Source organism: Chionomys nivalis, chromosome 21 (genome assembly GCF_950005125.1).
Source record: "Chionomys nivalis chromosome 21, mChiNiv1.1, whole genome shotgun sequence".
Lineage (NCBI taxonomy): Eukaryota > Metazoa > Chordata > Mammalia > Rodentia > Cricetidae > Chionomys > Chionomys nivalis.
Window position 1 is genome coordinate 9,161,741 of NC_080106.1, and position 20,142 is coordinate 9,181,882.

At 54.1% G+C, this 20,142-nt stretch overlaps 1 protein-coding gene across 5 annotated transcripts in view; it reads right to left on the reverse strand.

Annotated features, from left to right (window-relative positions):
• Positions 1-20,142, reverse strand: part of Gse1 (Gse1 coiled-coil protein) — a 343,505-nt gene that overhangs the window by 67,529 nt on the left and 255,834 nt on the right. The gene's annotated exons all lie outside the window — the stretch shown is intronic.

Below are 20,142 nucleotides of genomic sequence, written 5' to 3' on the forward strand. Positions count from 1 at the left end.
AGTAAACAGTTCTCATCCTGGCTGAGATTGGCATCCATCACCACCTTCTCCTGGCTTGGCAACCCGGCCCTTGATGCCAAGACATTGGCCTTATCTTCTCTGCCTGCCTAAGTTCCAGGTACTCAAGGTACCCCTTCCCTGCCCCCAGCCATCGGTTCTTCCTGGGAATGAGGTTGTGGTGCTTAGGCCTGTTGTAACAGCTACTTGGGAGACTGAAGCGGGGCGGTAGTAGGTTCAAAGGTCAGTCTGGGCAACTCTAATGAGACTCAATCTCAAAATAAAAAGGGGAAAGGCAGCTCAGTGGTAGAGCACTGGCTCAGCACGGGTGCCGCCTTAGGTTCGATCCCTAGTACCGCCTCCTTCTCCAAACTCATCTGAGTGTCAGGACTAGGGTCTGGTCCAGCATGGAGGCAAAACCAGCCAACAGCTCCCGTGCCTCTCATCCTGCCTGGCAGGATCAGAAAATGATGAGCAGGCCTTATGCCCCTGCTGCAGCAGCTGTACCCATGAAAACACAGCAGGGGTATCCTCCATAGTCTTACGGGCTGCTGGTCCAGGATCAGGGTACAGGTGGTCTCTGTGCAGAATGCCGGGGATGTCACACACACACCCTGTCAACCGCCTCACTTCTGTAGGTGACTCAACCTCCCTGGAGTGACGGGGGGGGGGGGGGGTCCTGATGTGTGCAAAGGCCAAGGCCCTGAGGCTGGAGCTTGGTTTCTGGAACAACTTCTGCTGAAGGGGCAGGAGGCAGGGGAGGGGTAAACTGAGGAAGGCAGGAAGCAGCCAAGGTCAGGGGGAGGCCCAAAGTTGCTCTTCCTCTCCTGAGACGGTGGCTATCTCCCCACATCCTACAGGCTCTTGCACCCAGCCCCTGCTCCTCCCTCCCTGAGTTGGCTCACCCTTATCTGCCTCCTACCAGCAACTGCTCCATTGGGAAACTGGAGTATCCTACCGGCTCACAGCTGCCTCTGGTTCTTTGCCTTCTCTAGAGCAACGTGAGTCCAATAAACGTCCGAAGAGCATTCGAGAGTTGGAAAACCCATTGCTCGAGACAGAAGCCAATTTCCAGCCCCAGGGCCTTGGCACCTGCTTATTCTTCTCCAGGGAGCTCTTGGACTGCCCTCTTCCTCCATCAGAGCCTAAACAAAAAGCCATCCCATCGAAAGCATGCTCACTGTACCTCTCCATGACCCTAACTCCTACCTTTGCATCCACCGTCCCCATTACAGTATGAGGACAGGTACACAGAGACACCTCCCCACTATGCCACTCATTCTAAGACTGTCTGCTGATTCCAAGTCATGTGTTCCCCCAGCACAGAAGGATCAAGAGCCACTATTGGGCACACCCCCAGAGCCCCCCAGCCAGTTCTGGTCTAAGGCCATAGTCAGGTTCCTTGGAGAGTTGGCCAGGAGCAGAAGGCCAGACAACCTGCCTCAGTGGGTCTCCAAAGCTCAACACTAGGAAGCCCTGGGTCTCTGGGACACGCCCCTTTGACCTCCACATGTCACCTGTGTTCTCCAGCCCACATCCAGTAGTGGTCCAGGCTCCCATAGACTTAAGCAGCGCAGTCTCTGGGCCAGTGTGGATTACCATATATTAAGACATAATTCTTCATGGAAATTTACAATACAAAGCACCCCCACCCCAATGGCTGTAGAAGGAGCCAGGACACAAAGCACGGCTGTGTCTGGCGGGACCCCAGAGCTGGCCTCAGCCAGGCTTCAATAGAAGTGGGTGGGTCCCTTCTTTGGGAGCCTTTTCCACACTCTGGGCAGAAGCCCTGGCCTCGGGGAGGGCCCCCTGGTGTACTGCTCTTCCAGAGAGGACCTCACCATTTCCCTGCCCTGCCCCTACCCACTCCGGAACCCTGAAGCCTGGGTCCCGGGCTGACACTATTGGGATTTCACTCACAAAGGGCAGGGCAGGGAAGCCTGATGCGGAAAGAACCCTAAACCCCAGGCTCCCTACGGACTTGCTACTTCCATCCAACTGACTGACGAGTGTGTGCTCACTATGTACAAAGGTCATCTATCCAACTAATGGACATTTATTGATCACTCACCCACTGTGTACCTAAACCACGTCAGAGATCAGCTGCAAAAGAGAACAAACGAATCGGACCCCTCAGTTTTGGGAGTGTTTATTGCTTGGCTGGGAGACACCCCCATCCCAGCCCTAGTTCCAAGGTGCTTTCAAGAGCGGCAAGAAAATCTGAACACCATGGGTGAGGCTGACCAGGGCACAGGGTGATAGTGGTGGGGGTGGGGCTCTGAGAGGAGGTGGCTTTTGAGCAAAGGTCTAACTGAGCAAGCAACTGTGCGTGCAAAGGCCGAGGCAAGACCACACGTGCACACCATGGGCACAGTGGGGCAGATGAGCGTGCCCAGTACTATCAGGAAGGAGCTTCTGGTTCTAGAGACTCAGGCTAGGAGGTGATTTGATCCTAATGGACCAAAGGGTTCGTGACTTAGGGCAGGGCAGACTCAGGTCTAAATCCCACCTCTAAGATCCTGGCCTCGGACCATCTGCAGAAAGCGGTCAGCCCTTCTGGGACTCTGCTCTTTGCAGAAGGAAGCTGGTAACGGTGACCACGCACCTGTTGCACAGGTGCATGGCCAGTGGAAACCAGTCCAGATGGGGTACAGAGAGGCCTAGCACTGGGGAGACGGGTACCCACGGCCAGAATTCCCACCCTGCATGAAAACACAAAGCTAGCTGGGGTCATCTGTCCATTTGCCATAAAACCTCAGAGAGGCCCAGCCAGCAGCTGTTCTGGTGCCATTTCCCAGGTGTCAACAGAGTATGTATAGCCAGGATCCCAGAGGCGAGGCCCCCACCAATCCCAGCAGCCTGCTGGCCAGTCTAACACTGGGAGGAGGCGGCTTACCAAGAACCACAGGTCCATCACTGCCTATGACTCTGAGAACAAAGACCTCAGCCTCCCCAGGCTGCTGAGCTGTGGATAAACAAGAGGTAGCTGGAGGTACAGCTGTAGCATCCTGGAGCCCAGCACCCCCCCACAGCACCCCCCCCTAGACCCAACATAGTCATTTCAGATCCCACACAGCACTCCCAGACCCTGTAACACAGCACTCCCAGATCAAGGCCCAGTTCACAGGCAGGTGGGGTCAGACCAGCCAGTAATGCACTAGGAACCGCTGATGGCTTGTAGACCAGCCTGGACAACTCCACTGGAAAAGCAAAAAGCCAGAGGCAGCAGTAATCTGAGTCCTGGCCTTCATCAACCTTGGCCTCTCCCTGAATTCCCTGGTCACTGGTAGGAAGAAGCGCAGCTCTGAAGTCAGGCAGAGGTGTCCATCTGTGCAGAACTGCTCCTGGGAAACAGTGACTCTTAGCCTCTTGTCCTATGCTCAAGTCCTGCTAGTGCCTGGGGCTCTCTGGAGCTCTCTCCCTCCCCGGTGCAATGGGAACATGGGTGGGCAGAGGGCAACTCAGCCCCCAGTGGGAATACAGCAGACATTCAACAATTCCCAGCTCTGCCAGGAATAGCACAAAGGACTGTGGGGCGTCGGATGTCTCTGGTGCTAACCAGGTTTAAGGACGGGAGGTTTGTCCCTGTCACAGGTCTGTGTTCTGCTGGCTGCCTCCACCCCAGAAATTAACAACTTGCGCCAGATACACCAAAGAGTGCCTTGGGTGAGTCCCCGTCTCCACATCTCCACAAGGATCCTCTCTTTCTTCAACACCAATGTCTTCTCTTCTTGCACCCCAACATCCCCCACCATGGAAGGAACCTAGTGCAGGGTTGGATAACCTGACCTGCAGGACCTCAACTTCCTGTCTGTGATACTCCAGGCAGGGTGACACTGAGTTTCCTCACTGGGTACCTGTGGTCAGGGAAAGGTCTGTCAGGCTGCACGTACCAGCCTGTGATGGTCAGAGGACAGCTCAGGATTCCTGCGGCATGTCTCTCAGTGAGAATGGGTACCCACCTCAAGGCAAGCTTGGAACAGGGAGCCTCAGGGCACCCTGGCTCCCATGGAAAGTGTACAACTGTCCAGCAGGGGTCAGAAAGATACTTCAAATTGTATCCTTCCTAACACCCAGAGTAGACACACCTGCACAGCACCCAGGCTCCTTATAGCAACCCAAACCCTGACCAGCATCCCAGACTCCGCGTGGCACCCGGGATCCCACGCAAGACCTCTCAGACCATGTCTAACATCCAAGACCCAGGATCTGGGAAGAGGTCCTACACCGGGGAGCAAACTCTGGGCCTGTGGTTGGCCTGGCTCAGGGCCTCAGTAGACCCCAGCTAGCCGGAAGATGCTCAGGACCCTGGGGAGAATGCAATGGGCAGGGGCAGGCACAGATGCAAGCTCAATCCTGATGCAAAGCCTTGTAAAGAGAGTGCTTTAGATCTCACAAAACCCAGTTATTTTCAAATTCCAGTTCCATCGCAAAGCCTCAGCAATGGCACTGCTGGAGTCCAGGGCTACCCAGTAGTCTCCAGCTACACTGCCCTCTGCCAGCCAGCCTGAACCAACGACTAAACTCTGATTCCCAGGTGACCACTTGGGGAGATCAGGTCTCTCGGTGCCATTGGCTGGCCTCCGCCTTGGCCTTGCTCCTGACTCCAGCCTGGCCCAGGGCTGTGGGACCAACAGACTGGCTGGGGCAACACTGCCTTCCTGAATTCTGCTGTCCTCAGAACCAGGCACTCATGAACACAGCTGTCAGACGCACTAAAAACAGGAAGAAAAGAAAACCCCAACAAAACAGAGGCAACATACCAAATGCCAAAATACAATGAAAATCCGAACAGCTAAAACAAATATAGCCATAAAAAGACGGGAGCCCTCGCAAAGCCATCTCTACAATTAAGCAGCTTTTTGCTATACACTGACAGTCACCTAATTATACCACTAATGACAGTTCAACCTGCTTCGAAATAAAAGGCCAGTTTCCACAACAGAAAACCAGCTGTTAGTTACACATGTCAAACATCTTTAAAGCGTTATTATTAAGGGGGAGAACAAAAAAAAAATCCTTATAAAATGAGCGCATCCATCTCACGCCCCACTCCATGAAAAAAAAATCACAATTAGCTATGCACTTCTGCTCAATAATAATAAAATGTGAATTCACAAGGAAAGGGGGAGAAAAGAGAGACGGGGAAGCCGCCCCCTTGGGGTCGTCTGAGGGGCTCCCCACCCTGTGGTGCAGGGGGAGAGTCTGCGTTTACTTCCTCCCTCTGCGTTTTTTAATTCCTCTTGGTGAAGCAGTCTCTATGGGCTGAGCAGATCTCCCCGGGGCGTGGGGGTGTGGGGCTCCTCCAGTACGAAGCCCTGTCAAGTGCTTGTCTGGGAGGCAGTTAGCAGCAGCCAAAGCAGCAGCCGCAGCCGCAGGTCGCTGAGGTGGCAGTGGCCTGGCCGCCCCGGCCTCGTAGACATATGCTCGGGCTATTCCCTGCCAGCATGTCTTCAAACCGTGCGCGCCTTTGACATTCTGGAGGCGTAATAAACACCCGCGTTTCTCTTCTGACAATAGCCGAGCGGATTTAATTAACTGGGGCGGAAAGGGCTGTAGCGGGAGGGGTTGGGAGCCAGCTACAGAGTGGGGATTAACCTTTAAGACCAGCAACTGGCTGCCAGGGGAAGGGGGACAGTGGCCCGCTGGGGGCTCAGGGCAAGCTTACTGTGCCCATGGGAGCACTGGGGTGGGCAAAGCCGATGCAGAGAACTGCGCGCGGGGGGGGGCGGGGTATTCAGGATGCTCCCTCCCACGCTGGCTGCAGCTGGGCCACCTCAGAGCTCTTAGGTGTGTGTGTGGGTCTCTCACCAAGGGGTCTGAGGCACAGGAGGACCCTTCAAATCCAAGTAAAGCTACAAGACAAGGTGCATCTGTCCAAAGGCACCCTTGGGGACAGTGCAGCAGCCCGGAGAGAGGTGTCTGATTTGGGCCCCTCTGTAGGCCACAGCTGCTCCTGGGGCCTGACCTGTTGTCAGCTCATGGGTTGGTTGGCTGTGGCTGTAGGTAGGATTCGGCTTCAGGGTCAATGGGGCAGGAGGGCTGTGTCGGGGCAGTGAGGGTGTGAGAACCGCTAACTGGCACAGCTGCTGCCAGCGTCCCTCCTGGTTGCACTCTTAACTCCAAGTGCCGTGTGACCCCGGAGCAAGTGTTTTTCCCTCTCGGAAGTGTGGTTGAATCGTGGGCACTGGGTCTTTCCCAGGCCTGGTTCTTCCTTAGACAGGAGGGAGGCATTCTGGCTGCCTGCTAGGGAGAGCCATTTATCCTTACAACTTCCACGGCCAGCCCTTGATAGCTTCCTCTCTCTCAAAGGAGTGTGCAGCCAGGCCAGCTCTCTGACCAGCTGGATGCCCTCCAAGAACAACTCAGCCTGGGGCTGCCTGTCACAGCCGGCAGAGGGAGGCAGGCGCCCCATGCTACTAAGGTGGGTTGGTTTCTTCCAGACTATGCCCATGGAAGCTGAGCCCGTGGAGGTCCTGTGTCTGCCTGGTGCTGAGCCTGCTCCTACCGTGAGATCTGAATACAATGGCCTAGTCGCCCACCATCCCTACTGTGGTCTCTTTTCTATGGACGACATTCTGGTAGCAGCAATTTCTCCAGAATTTCCATTCTCGGAAGCGAAGAGAGGCCCTGTGCTCAAGATGAGTCCAACCTGCCATCAGCCGCCTTTAGTCCCAGCCCTTGGGAGGCAGAGGCAGGTGGATCCCTATGAGCTTGAGGCCAGCCTGGTCTACGTAGAGAGCTCCAGGCCAGCCAGTGAGAGCTTGTGTGTGTGCATCTGAGAGCTTCCCAGGGAAACAAAAGCCGGGGCCTGCTGGCTACCTGCTCTCGACTGGGCACTGTGCTAAACCGGTAGTTACCACTGGACACCCTAGCATTTACAAATAAAAATTTTTGTTGTCAATTTTTGAGACAAGGTTTCTCTGTGTAGCTCTGATTGTCCTCCAACTCAGGGATCTACCCACCTCTGAACGCTGGGGTTCAAGACATGTGCCACCAGGCCTCGCTTGAGGTTCCGACAGAAAGTGGCATCGTTTAGTGGCCCTGTGAAGCAGCCACGAAGGCCCCCACACAAAGAAATGACCACTGTCCACACAGGGCCCACACACTGGCTCTTCAGAGCCAAAAGAGAACCCAGTACCACAATGGAATAGTTTATAGCCACAGAGATAAAGATCTGTGCCATGCCCCAGCAAGGATAAGCTCTGAAAGAGAAGATTCCAAGAGCTCATGCATCTCGGGTCAGGACCCAGCTGTGGCGGGTGTGAAGAAGTGAAGAGCCGAGAACACGCAACTACAATCTGAACGCAGCAATTTAAACCCTGCTCTACCACTGCCTGTCTGTGCAACCTGGCACAAGTCACTGGGCCTCTCTGCAGTTTCCTCTTCGGTATGAGGCTGAGGGTGGATGAATGAATCCACAGAAGCCCTTCCAGTCCCGACCTCTTATCCAGGTCCCCCATAAATATAAGTAGCTTTTCCATGCACCAGGTCACATCTGTAACACAACACTGTCTCCCATCCCTACTTCTGGTCACTTACTCTTCCCTTGGGATGTCTCAGGTGGTCAACCTGCTTTTATTCCCAACAGTAGACCCATGTGCCTTCCAGAAAGCTCCAGCAACCCTCAGGTCCCCTTTAGGTACGTTATTAGTGACAATAACATTGAGGAGGAACAGTACTGGGGACCCCCAGCTGGGTGTCTCTTTCCAGGTCTGATCTCTCTAACCTACCCTGGAGAGGAGGAGGGGACGCCTGGAGGAGGGAAGGCAAAGCCAACCCCACCCCCAACAGTGGGCCTACCCCTTCCTTAAAGGAACTACCTCCTAGGGGTCCCTGTGCACACCCCAGCCTTACTTCCCTGTTTTGTGTACGGGCACCACCAGGGTGTCCCCCAAGCTCTGAACGCGCATGCGTTGCAATGCCAGTGACCTGCCCCAGCAAACTCACAAGGACACTGTAGGCAGAATCTGCCTACCCTCCCCAACCAGAAGCTGTTACCTTTGACTTGTCCCTCCTCACCCCTCAGGTGTTTAGGGTCGGGTTTCACACCCCAGGAGGTGCCTCAGGTCCCAGTGACCTTAGAAGACCTTAGCTGCCAGCATCTGTACCTGCCCCAGGGCTGAGACCAGCATGGCCTGTGGTACTTCCTGGTGACAGAGGCCATGATCTCTATCTATGCTGGCCAGCTTGGGAGCCAGCAGGAGCCAGCAGTCCCTCTCAGGAACAAGAGGCATTATGGCTCATGACTACTAAATGCCTCAAGCTTCTGAAGTAAAGCCAGGTGTTGGGTCTGGGGTAACCATGCAAATCTAGGCCTGCTCCTAGGCTATGGTCTGGGAAAGGTATGTCTACCTGGGGGGCTCAAAGGTAAATCTCACATCTGGCTCCTTGACAGGTCACAGCCTGAGCTCTCTTCAGCAAGATCCAGGAGGATCCTTCAGAGCACCCAGCCCAGCTGTGACACCTGAGAGGCAAAACCCTGTCCCCAAGGCCCCTTCCCATAATGACCCACACTCATTATCTGTTTGGAGCACTACCTCCTGCAGGAAGGCCTCCTAGTCTGCTCCAGGCTGGAATCTGGAACATCCGTGGATCCGGGCGCAGGGAACTCACAGCCTACTGTCCCCCAAGGCCCGCTCTGAGTAGAGCCTGGGAGGCAAGACCTATGGCTGACTTTCACTTCTCCCCACTGCCTGGGCCTGGCATGGCCAGGTGTTGGGGAACTGTCCGGCAGCTGCCAAGCACCAATGTCTCTATCCAGCCAGGCAAGAACAGTGCTGCCCGGTGGCTGTTTGCTCAGCATTCTGCCCACTCGGCTCACCATACCGGTCCAACTTGTTGGCTGGCTGTCCACTCTGCGCCCTAGCACCCTGGAGGTGACTGAGCCTTGAGTCAAAGGTTTCTGACTCTGGATAAAAACCCAAGCGGGCGGACGTGCTGGTTTCAAGGCTTCCAATAAAATGCCTTGTGTCACCCTTGACCCTGTAGGGCAGGTGTACAGTGGCCACTGTCATCAGCGAGACCAACGACTGACCAAAGGTGAGCTTCTGGAAGCAGCTTTTTCCTGCACTCTGGGCCCAAAGGATATTCCCAAGGCCATGGCCCTTGAAAGCCATACTGACCAAGGGCCACGGTCTTCAGTGCTCCCTGGCCCCGAAGAGGCCCAGGGACTGACCTTTAATCCCATCTGATCTGGGGGCTGCCTCTCTAGACAGGCCTGCAAGGGCAGAGGTCAGCTCAGCCTGTGAACCTAGGGGGGTAGCTCACAGTGGGCCACCAAATACCTCATTCCTTTCTGCACCCCTCCTTGCCACCCAATGTTCAGGGGGCGACTCCTTGGCTCCATGCCCTGGTGGCCTGTCCAGGCCTAGGGAGGTGCAAAGCCTGCAGTGAGAACATAGAAACCCATACAGTTCAGGCTGGCTCTGAGGGGCACCACAGTCTGGATGGCAGAAGCAGGCAGACAACACCCTGTGAGGCTGGGAGCACTACCCTGCAGATCCAATCCTTGGAAGATACAAGGAGGACGGCGGACATCACATAATAACTCCTGCACCGTACAGAACTGGAGAGCCAGCCCTGGGCTCTCAGGCTTTATTTGCTTATTTTATTTTTGGAGATAGGGGTCTTATCCTGTAGTCCAGGCTGGACTCAAACTCAAGGCGTTTCTCCTGCCTCAGTGTCCCAAATGCTGGGATCACAATTGTGTACCACCATAGCCGGGGGTGCGTTAAGCAAACAAACTCGCTCTCTGAATTATAAGTAGGTACAACAGAGGCAGGGAAGTTCAGCAAGCAACTCCCCCAAGTCCTCCCAACAGGGATTCTGCAGATCCAAATCCTAGGCTGCCATCCAGATGTGGAGGTGCAGGTCTGTGACCTCATCACTCAGGAGACTGAGACAAGAGGATGGAAGATTCAAGGCCAGTCTGCGTTGCATAGAAAGATCCTGTCTAAAACACAAACTCTTGGGCCAGTTGGACAGCTCAGCAGGTAAATGGACTTGCCACCAAGTCTAATGGTCTGAGTTCAATCCTCAGAAAGCCATATGGTGGAAGGCAGGAACTGATTTCTGCAAGTAGTCCTTTGACCTTCACAGCTACACTGTGGCCCAGAAACCCCCCCCCCCACCTCACAACACAAGATAACTGTTAAAATTTTCACAAAACAACTCTGGCCTCTGAAATCATGGTACCCTCTAGAGTCCCACAGCATGTCACAGACCTGGGGCTGGTGGATGAGCATCTGATAGGGAGGAGTTTTGAAGCCTGGTGAGGGAACAGTCTGCGCAGAGGTGTGACTGGGGCAGGGAGGGAAGGAAAGGGTCCTGTTGGAGCAGGCTGAGATGCCAGCTGGCTATCACAGCAGGCGGCAAGGCAATGCCCTCAGGTCACAGCAGGGAGGCCCAGTGGTCCTCTCACCAGGTTCCCAGACCCAAAGGGCATCCTTTTTTTTTTTTTTTTAATAAAGCCCTGGCCGTCCTGGAACTCTCTCTGTGTAGATCAGGCTGTCAGGCTGGCTTCAAGCGCAGAGATCTGCCTGCCTCTGTCTCTCAAGTGCTGGGATTAAAGGTGTGTGCCACTAGACACTACCACCCGGCCCAAAGGCCATCTTTTAAAGGGACCTTCATCCGGTAATGTCCCCTATCTGGTCCAAGGAGTCACTCGTCATGGCTGTGTCTCCACTAGTGACAGGGAGTGTCTGACTTCTGCTCCAGCCATTCCAACGTTGGCTACTACAGTGAGCTGTGAGTCACCAGCCCCACCTACAGTCCCAGCAGTGGGAGGGGAGGTTCTCAGAGCTTTGCCCGCATGTATCTGGGTCAGGAGCTTGGCTGGCCGCTCCAGCCACTGATCAACCCATGCTCAACTCGTCCATGAATATTCATGAGCTTATCCGGTTCCACACTTTCATTTCTGGCCCAAATTAATAATTTACCGGGGAGGTTCATAAAAAATCAGACGTGGCTCATTAGCAGCTCCCTGAAAGGCATCTAGTCCTCCCCTCACTCCAGGGAGGGGCTGCTCCTCCAGTGACCAGAGCAGCACCCTGAGCATAGACCCTCACACATCACTTTCACAGGGCTGCTGAGCTGGGGGAACCCACATAGAAGTGCCCGAGCTTCTCTAGACCCACAGCCTAGACTCCACGGAAGCCCCAAAGGCAGACTCCAGAGGACAGAGTCTAGTCCAGGCCCAGAAGTTAGGCCTCCTACCTGGAAAAAGCAGGCTTCCCGAAGAGCCTGCAGCAGGCTGACTCTCCTCCCAAGAGGCAGCTTCCACAATCTCCCATCCCATCAGCTCTTCAACATGGTGGTTCCCGCCCTATCAAGGGATGGATTCCTTCCAGCTGAGCGTGGCCTGGCGGGGCTCCTCCCTCTCTGCTAACGGACAGAATGTGGTGTGGAAGAGGCTCTGGTATCTGAGGCCAGGCCCTAGGGGGCCATGGGGCCTCTTGCCTGCATAAGCCACCACAACCCCTGCCATTAATTACATCAGAGGCTGTGAGGAAGTCCAGACCTCACTGAGCACCTCATGGAAGAGGATGCCCCATCTCGGCCCACTGAGGCCCTCACCTATAGCGAGAGCCAACAGCCAGACCTGAAGGTAGAAGGGCCCTTTAGACACCCTGCAGCAGGCACACCCCCCCCCCGCCCCCGCCGCCACCTCCTAGCTGTGGCTGCAGTGGCAGGCACAGGGGGCAGAGGCCAGTCCACAGAGGCACACTGGTGTTGTCTTGACTCCGTCTGGCATCCTGTTCCCAGCATCCTGGGGTAGGTTTCTGGTCTGCACAGCTCAACTAGTTGGCTTTGTCCCAGGTGGTGATGGCCCTCTCCCCCAGTCTCCCAATGTTGCTGTGTCCAGAGCTGCCCACAAGGGAACTTTCCCAGCATGGAGGTGGGGGAGGGGACTAACACCTTGTCTCTGGGCGGCTGAGGATCTGAGATAAAGGTGAGCTCTCAGGCTCCTAGAGTGGCAGGAAGTGGTGAGAGCCCCTACTGGGAGCCCCTGCCGCGCAGCTGTGGGTCTGACAGCACCCATCCCCTCCACGCCTCCCAGGTCTCTGCAGAGAGTTCCATTAAGACCCATGCCGCCCCCCCTTACCCTCTTTCATGTCCCTGCTGCCCCCCCTTCTCTTGTCAGATAATCACAGAAACCAGCAAACGGTTGACATGGTTACCAAGACAACAGAAGTTAGGCCTGTGAGAGGCCTGGGAGCTAATCCTAAATGAATTACAAGCCAGAGTGACAAGGGGGTGGGCAGTGTCGGGGGGGGGGCAGTTCAAAGAAGACTGGGTCAGAGATGAGGTTCTGTCTGCCCGCCGCTCCGACACTGCTGGGCGAGGCTGGAGTCCTCAGGGGGCAAGATGCAAAAGCATTTATAAGAACCTAAACTTCTTCCTGGAGATGATCCAGCCAGAGAAACTCTATCCCACAAGCCTCAGGGTCTGTTGGAGTGGGAGGCTGGTCAGCGAGGGAGTCTCCAGGATGAGCTATTTCCTCATCTGCGACTTGTCACCTGCGACCATTTCGAGAGCAGAGGCTCCCTGGCGTCTTGCAGGGGCCACAAGCAATGCCCTCCTTCAGGCTTGACATGAGCAGGGCCTTTGCTCTGGTACCCATAGGTGGCATGAAGCCGCAGCTGAGAACTAATGACCCAAGAATAAGGCAGCCCCCGATTCCAGAGTATTCTATCCCTTCTTCCTGCACGGGCGTTTACTGATTCTCAGGACAGACGATCTTCAGTGGGATGCATGGTTAGTCTCATGTAATAGACAAGGGAAAGAACGGTGAAATAACCCACCCAGAGACACACGGTCAAGAAGCCAGGATGAAAGGAACAGGTACTCTGCTCCCACCCCCACCAGGCTCCCTGCTTGGGCATTGTTCCAGTAGAGAAACTGACTGCCTTCCAAAACCTGTGGACCCCTCAAAGACACCCTAAAACCCCCTATAATCACTCCCTCATCCTTCAGTTCCCGGAGTCAAGATTAGCAGGCAAGAGAGCCATGCGTGAACGTCACGTCCCCATGGACAATCTCTGCTCATCACGACTCCATGCCACAGAACAGCCACCCAGAGCCACAGTGGTCACCCGGAAGCCAGAGGATCTGCAGAGGTGACAACCTCATGCACTGAGCTCTCCCACCCTATATTTATCCTTCCTTTCCCTCGGCATGGCCATCCCTGATGCCTCAGGGCCTCTGCCAGAGCCTCCATGTTTGGGCACCCGTCCATCAGATCCCGGGAGGCCAACACCTTCTCTTTCTTTCTGGTCTTTGGCCACCCAGGACCCATATCCTAGCTCCCTAGACACCTCTGTGAATCTTTCAGAGTTACAGACGACTGCTCTACACAGGATAATCCTTCAAGACTTCTCAGCTGTACCTCTATATGCCTGGGCTTGGCACACTGAATGGACAACTTCAATATGTTGGATAAGCTGGGCACAGTGGCCCAGCACTGGGAGGCAGAGGCAGGGAGATCTCTGTGAGAATGAGGCCGGTCTGTCCAAAAAAGCAAAAAGACAAAAACCAAAACCAAAACAGTAAAAGGCCAGGTGGTGGTGGTGCTGCATGTCTTTAGTCCTATCGTTAGGCAGAAGCAGGTGGATCTCCAAGTTCAAGGCCACCTTGGTCTACAAAGCAAGTCTTAGGACAGCCTAGGCTATGCAGAGAAACCCACAGGCCAGGCAATGGTGGCACAATGGGAGTCTTTAATCCCAGCACTCAGGAGGAAGAAGCTGGCAGATCCCTGAGCTTGAGGCTAGCCTGGTCTACAGAGTGAGTTTCAGGATAGCCAGGACTGTTAATATAGAGAAACCCTGTCTTGAAAAACAAACAAAAAACCAAAACAGAGCAAGTTCCAGGAAGGTTCCAAAGATACAGAGAAACCTGTCTTGAAACTGCCCCCTCCAAAAAAGATTAAAAAACAAACAAACAAAAAAAAAAAAACAAAAGCAAAACTGCTGGGTCAGGCCCGCAAATTGGCTCAGTAGGTCAAGGCATTTGCTGCTAAACCTGAAACCTGAGTTCATCCCCAGGACCCACATGGTGGGAGGAGAGAACTGACACCCACCAGTTTTCCTCTGACCTCCATACTTATGAAGGACCATGCACACACCCACACCCACATAAACACAGAGAAAAACAAATCAAAAAATACTGAGTCCCCTTTGCTCACAGCAGAGCCCAGCTCTTCTGACATCAGATGTGTGATGACATTAGGGTATTCCAGGAGTGGTGCCAACACTCCACTGGCCTCAAATCCTCTTTTACCATGCCCACGGATGCCATAGCCCCAAGAGTCTGGTCCAGGACCTACCCTGCCTCCTCCTGTTGATCCTGGGCCCTGAGGACAAGGTCCAATCTTCTGGCCTCCCCTAGGTCACAGAATGAGACTCATGCAGGACATCAGGGCAGTGTGGCTCCTACCCAAAGCTCCACTTTCTCCCTCCTACCCCCCTTGGGACCTCTGACTTCTGCAAGAGCCCAGCTGTTTTTTTGAAGGCACACAGACTCCAGAGCCTTGCCCCGAAGGCACCATCAAGGAGGAAAGCTGGGGTCCCCTCATGGACACAGCCTTTGCCCCCCACCTCCAACAGAACCTTCTCCTTTTCTACAGAACCAGAAAACCCTTCAGACATAGCACTCAGAATCTGTCACCCTGATACTCAATCCATGTTCCACCTCAGAGGGTGGAACTAGGCCAGGCACACACGCTCCCACTGAAAAGAGACACTATCACCACTCAGTGGCAAGGCAGGGTCTGGCCTGGGCCAGGTCTGCATGAGCCCTGTCTGCACTGGCTGTCGGGAAGAGGAGCCAGGCAACACTGGTCCCCACAGACAGGGAGGGCTCGGCAGTCTGACCTCTTCCATGACCAAGGGTCTGTGACTTCCTGACCTCACAGGCCATTAAACCAGTAGCCAAAGGCTGTCTGGGCAGCAGGCCAGGCCTGGTCAGAGGGCATTTCCGGCCTCGCAGTGGGTGGGGACGGGAGGAAGGCAGAGTAAGCATGATCCAACAAGGCCAGGGAGTCCAGGGACTTGGGGCAGGATCTGGGCCTGGCTGCCTGCCAAACACCCCCATTTCCAGAGTTCTACCCAGCGTGAGAGACAGCAATGAGGCCCCACGGAGCTGTACAGGGCCTGGCCCTGGTGGGGGAAAAGCCGGAAAAATGAATCTTCCCCAAAGACGTGTTAAAAAAAAATTCTCACCCATTCTTTCCCTTTTACCCCAAGCCTTCGGGGATCTAAATATTGCCACACTTTGTAATTTTACGAGCAGACCAAGCTGTACATCACAGTTTTATGTTCCTAAATTAACAAAAGGACCTTAAATCTATATGGGGCTCTTAAAGAAGAAGAAAGAACACCATGTCTAAATTATTCACTCACTCCCAACTCCCCTCTTCCCTTCTTTAGCCCAGTGCCCAGTGTTTCCTCTTGAGTAAATGGACCATCAACTGGGGGAGGCGTCCCCACTTGTGAAGTCCTTCCTCTGGGAATCACCTCTAAAAAGCCAGAGTCTGTCTTCCACTTCTCTAAAGAAAGGCCAGCCACTTCAGGGAGTGTAGTGTAGTGTTGGTCTAGCATGTTCAAGGCCTTCCCTGTGCACCATCTCTACACACACATACACAAGGCCTTCCCTGTGCACCATCTCTACACACACACACACACACACACACACACACACACACACAATCACTAGGGGCGCAGGAAAGGGCATTTTAAGGCAGACCTGGAGCAATCGACTGTAATCACAACACCCAGGAAGCTGAGATGGGAGGATGAGAAGTTCAGACCATTCTGGGGTGCAAAGCAAGTTAAGGCCACCCTCAGCTACTTAGGGAGCCCTTGTCTCAAAAATAAAGACTACAAAGAGAGTTGGGGAGCTGTAGCTCGCTGGAGCGCTTACCTGGCATGTTCAAGGCTCTGGGCTCAAGTCCCAGCGTGGAAAAACAAAAACAAACAAAAAAAAAAACAAAAAAAAAACCCCAACCTACATGGTTCTTCCTGAAGAGTGTGGGAATACCAGCTTTCCCCCTGGAAGACACAGGCCTGAGAGACTTTCTGGCAAGTGTCCTCAGCTCCAAACTGCTGAGGTAGACAATTGATTAGATCTCATGAACCCTGTCACTTCGAAGACCCACGTCCACCACCAGAAGAAAGCAGACAGTAAACACGGAGCTTGGAGTAAATACCAGAGGCAGAGACCCTCTGGCTCTGGCTGGCTCTGCTTGGGACAGTATGCCTGGCCAGGTCCTCCCACTGGCCACTGTCCTCCATGGAGGAAGTGTACTCTTGTACTCTTCATTTCCCTGCTCAAGACAGAATCAAGCATCCTCAGGATCATTCGCTCCCACAGCGGGAAGAGTCAAGAAGATAAGAAGTCAGAGGGGCAGATCGATACCCTCCCATGGCACCGCAGAGACACTGAAGCAGGAGGGAACCTTAATGAACATGAAACTGAGCAGGACGAGAGCCAGACCCTAGTCGGAGGGCCTGAGTCACAGCTGAGACAAAAGGGACCCAAATGTGGCAGTCCCTCCCCAACTCTCAGGGGTATCCGACAGTAATTAGTGACTTCCCTGAAAGAGCTAGGTGTGAGCCCAATGCAATCACCCCTGACTGTGAGCTGAAAGATGCTGCCACTGCAAAAGGGGCCACATCTTCTTCCCAGGCCTACACTAACCCAAGAGCAGGTCTCCTTAAGACCCCTCAAATCCCAGGTATAGTCAGAAGATGGGTGTGGGCTAGCAAGGGAGGCTGCCCTGGTTCTTCGGCCTGTACAGCCTACACCCCACAAATCCTGGGCACAATCCACATCCAGCCTTATGCATAGGCTGGACCATTTTGGACACAATCTCTGGGGGCCTTTACTCTTCCATTACCCCAGCTTGTGGCAGGGTAAGCTGCTCAGTAAGGACCAGGTCAGCAATGATTCACTATGATCTCAGGAGGCCGTTCTGGGGCACAGAAGATGTCCCAAGGGAGATAAGGATAATTCTACAGCCACCAGCCAGGGTCCTCTCAGGCCTCAGTTCCTTCGCTGCAGGCCTCAGAGCATCCTTTCTGACTGTGGACAGGGAATCCTGGGGGAGGTGAGGTCACCAGGAGTTCAGCTTGGGGCCAGGGCAGGGTCAGCCAACAGCTAGGAACAAGATAAGGGGCCCCAGGAGGGCGCCACCGCCAATACCAGCCGCCATCCCTCCCTGACGGGTCAACAAATATTTATTAAGCAGAAACTCTGGAGCCAGACTGCCTGGGGTCAGGGGTCAGGGCCCAGCTGAGCCCTTTGCTGCTCCTTTACTGCTCGAGTGATCTCACTCTCCCTTGTGCCTCAGTTTCCTTGGCTGTCAAGTGGGGCAGGCATAGCCTGACCTCCCAGCGTTGATTGTTGAATGAGCAAGGCTGGCACGGAACGCGCCGCGTATGCAAAGTGGCTGCAACCTCTTCCTTCTCCGTATTTTATTATTCTTTTTATTTTTTACGACTGCCGTTATTGGTCTGGCAGCAGGCCAAGCAAAAAGGAGACACTCAGTCTCCGCCTGCATGGATCACAAAGTCCTGTGGCGTTCAGGGACGTGGGGATCCAGGCAGACACACACACACAGACACAGGAGAAAGCTGGATAGGGGACCGCAGAAAAGGTATGTCATCTGTCACCTGCAGGCCCTGCGCTCATGTCCTGCGCCTTTCTCTCTGCAGGGGAAGCTGACTGACCAAGCCATTCCCTCTAGCCGATGAATAAACACTTCTCAACGTGCAGTCAGGAAGCCTGACCCAAAGCACCATGTTCAAGTCCCGGCACCGCAAGTAAATCCCGTGAATTTCTGCGAAAATGTTCATCTCGGTAACAATACCAATTAAAACCTTAACGAGAATGGTAGTTACCCAAGCAGACATTGATTTTATACCCTACCACTTGAGGGTGGAGGAAGGCACACAGGGAGTTTGAGGTCAGTCTGGGTTATACAGCAAGTTCCAGGCCAGGCTGGGATACATGGGACTCTCAAAAACAAAACAAAACACACTCCATTCCTCAAATCTTCTTCATAGGCTCCTTACACCAAAGATGGACAATTAGCCCAGTAAGCGATCTTAGGCCTGGCCAGTGAACCTGAGCTTCATGACCACTGCTCAAGCCAGCCATGGTGATGAGAGAGCCATCAGGGACGCCACGAAAGTACAGAACTGCCGCATGCCAGCCGAACCTTCACACCATATGACTACTGGATCTTAGGGAGACGATGCTGTGGATCCAAGTCACAGAGGGGAAACGGAGGATCTCTGGGAACTTTCCTTACTTGCCAACGCTGAGGCTGGGAAGATGCAGAGTTGGACTTCAGACCCATTATACAGTCTGGCAAGAGAAACCAGTATCTAGGGCCAACCTAACTAGGACCACGCTCCCATTCCCCAGCAGTAGCTGGTTGGTAGGTTCTGGGCCCTGGTTGGTTACAGGCCCTTTGCTAGGACCTGATCTTGAGGACAGAAGCCAGGGCCCAAAGGCTTGGGATAAAACCTAGAACTCAGAGTCCAGGTCCTCTGTGGGCCAACTCGCTGCCTCTCAACTAAAACTACTACTGACCACAGCTGACCAGACGCCCGCTGCTCTGAGGCTTGGAAATCCCCTCCTGAAGTGGCAGATAACAGACCCCACAGTGACTCTTCCAGAATGGGCCAAAGCTGGGCCTCTTGGGCAGACTGGTGAGGAGGGTGAGGTAGCAGTGCCCATCCCACAGGGTGTATGGGAGGGTCCCCAAACCGCCTGCAGCTGGGATGATACATGGCAGGTGAGCCTAATACTACACTCCGCTCCAGGGTGGAAAACCCTAGCGGGGACCTTCAGGAAACAAACTCCAGTAAGAACCTTCATCCCGTGGCTAATTTAACTGAGCCCTCCTTCCTGGGGAGGGGGCCAGGCCCTCCCCTCTCTGAAGGATCAGAACTAGCAGGATTCACCTTGCTGACCCGACAGCCTAGGGCCTAATCCCAGCCAAGGCTGACTCTTCTAATCGCTCTGAATTTCCCAGTCTGACACTTCCTCCTCCTCTTTCAGAGGCTCCCTGTGTAAATACAGAATCAGTCACCTGACCAGCAAATCACCAGGCAGCCCTTGGGTGGCAGGTGGAGAGGGGTGTAGATTTCAAACACCTGCCCTTTTGAGCTGCCCAGTGCTTAGGAAGATTCCTCTTGCCGCCAGCCACCTCCAAGGCCCTAGAGAGGTGCTGAAGAAGCAAAAAGGAAAGTACCATCCCTGCTTTCCTCGTCAAAGATAGTAGGATATGGCAGGACTCTGAAGGGGCTATGACATACACCTTCCCATGGGGACATGGCTGGGCTCCAGAGGACGCCTGCCCTCCTGCAGAGATAACACTGTTGGAAGCTGGGAATTCCCTGCCCTGGCTCTAATTTTGACTGGACCTCTGAAAGGAAATATGGACGTGAACTGAGGGGAACAGGGAGACCAGCTAGAAGCTGACAATTGCTATTTCAGATCAGACCCTGAGGAGGAGAGACGGGATTGTGAGTGGCTGAGAGATAATCTTCCAATAAAAACTGCCTGGGGCCAGGTGCTGTGGGCACACACCTTTCATCCCAGCACCAGTGAAGCTGAGGCAGGGGAATCTCTGTGAGTCCCAGGCCAGCCAGAGCTACATAGTGAGACCCTGTCTCAAGACAAACAAGCAACTGCAAGGGACTGGAAACTCCAGGAAACAGACCAGATTTATCACAGGGTAGAGCTGGACACTGCAGCAGCCACAAAGAAACTCCGAGAGCCACGTACAACCATCCTGCAGGTGAAATTAATACCACTATCCCCCTCTTCCATGTAACCCTTCATCTCTTCTATATTAACTCAGTGACAGCCTGTGCCCTAGGTCAGGGCAACCAAGGCCAGCTCCCTGGAGTTGAGTCCAGCCCAGGCTGGTTCTTGGCTCACATCTCTTCTTCTGCGAGGACTCCAGAGCGATGGGGGCCTGCCAAGAGCCTCAAGATCCAGAGAACACACAAGAAAAAAAAAAAAAAAGCAACGTTAACCCAACACCCAGCCACGTGCACCTTTCCCTAGCAAAACTGTTCCGAAATAATCTTCAGGGAACAGCAGATCATATCAAGCACGAGAGCCCCTTGA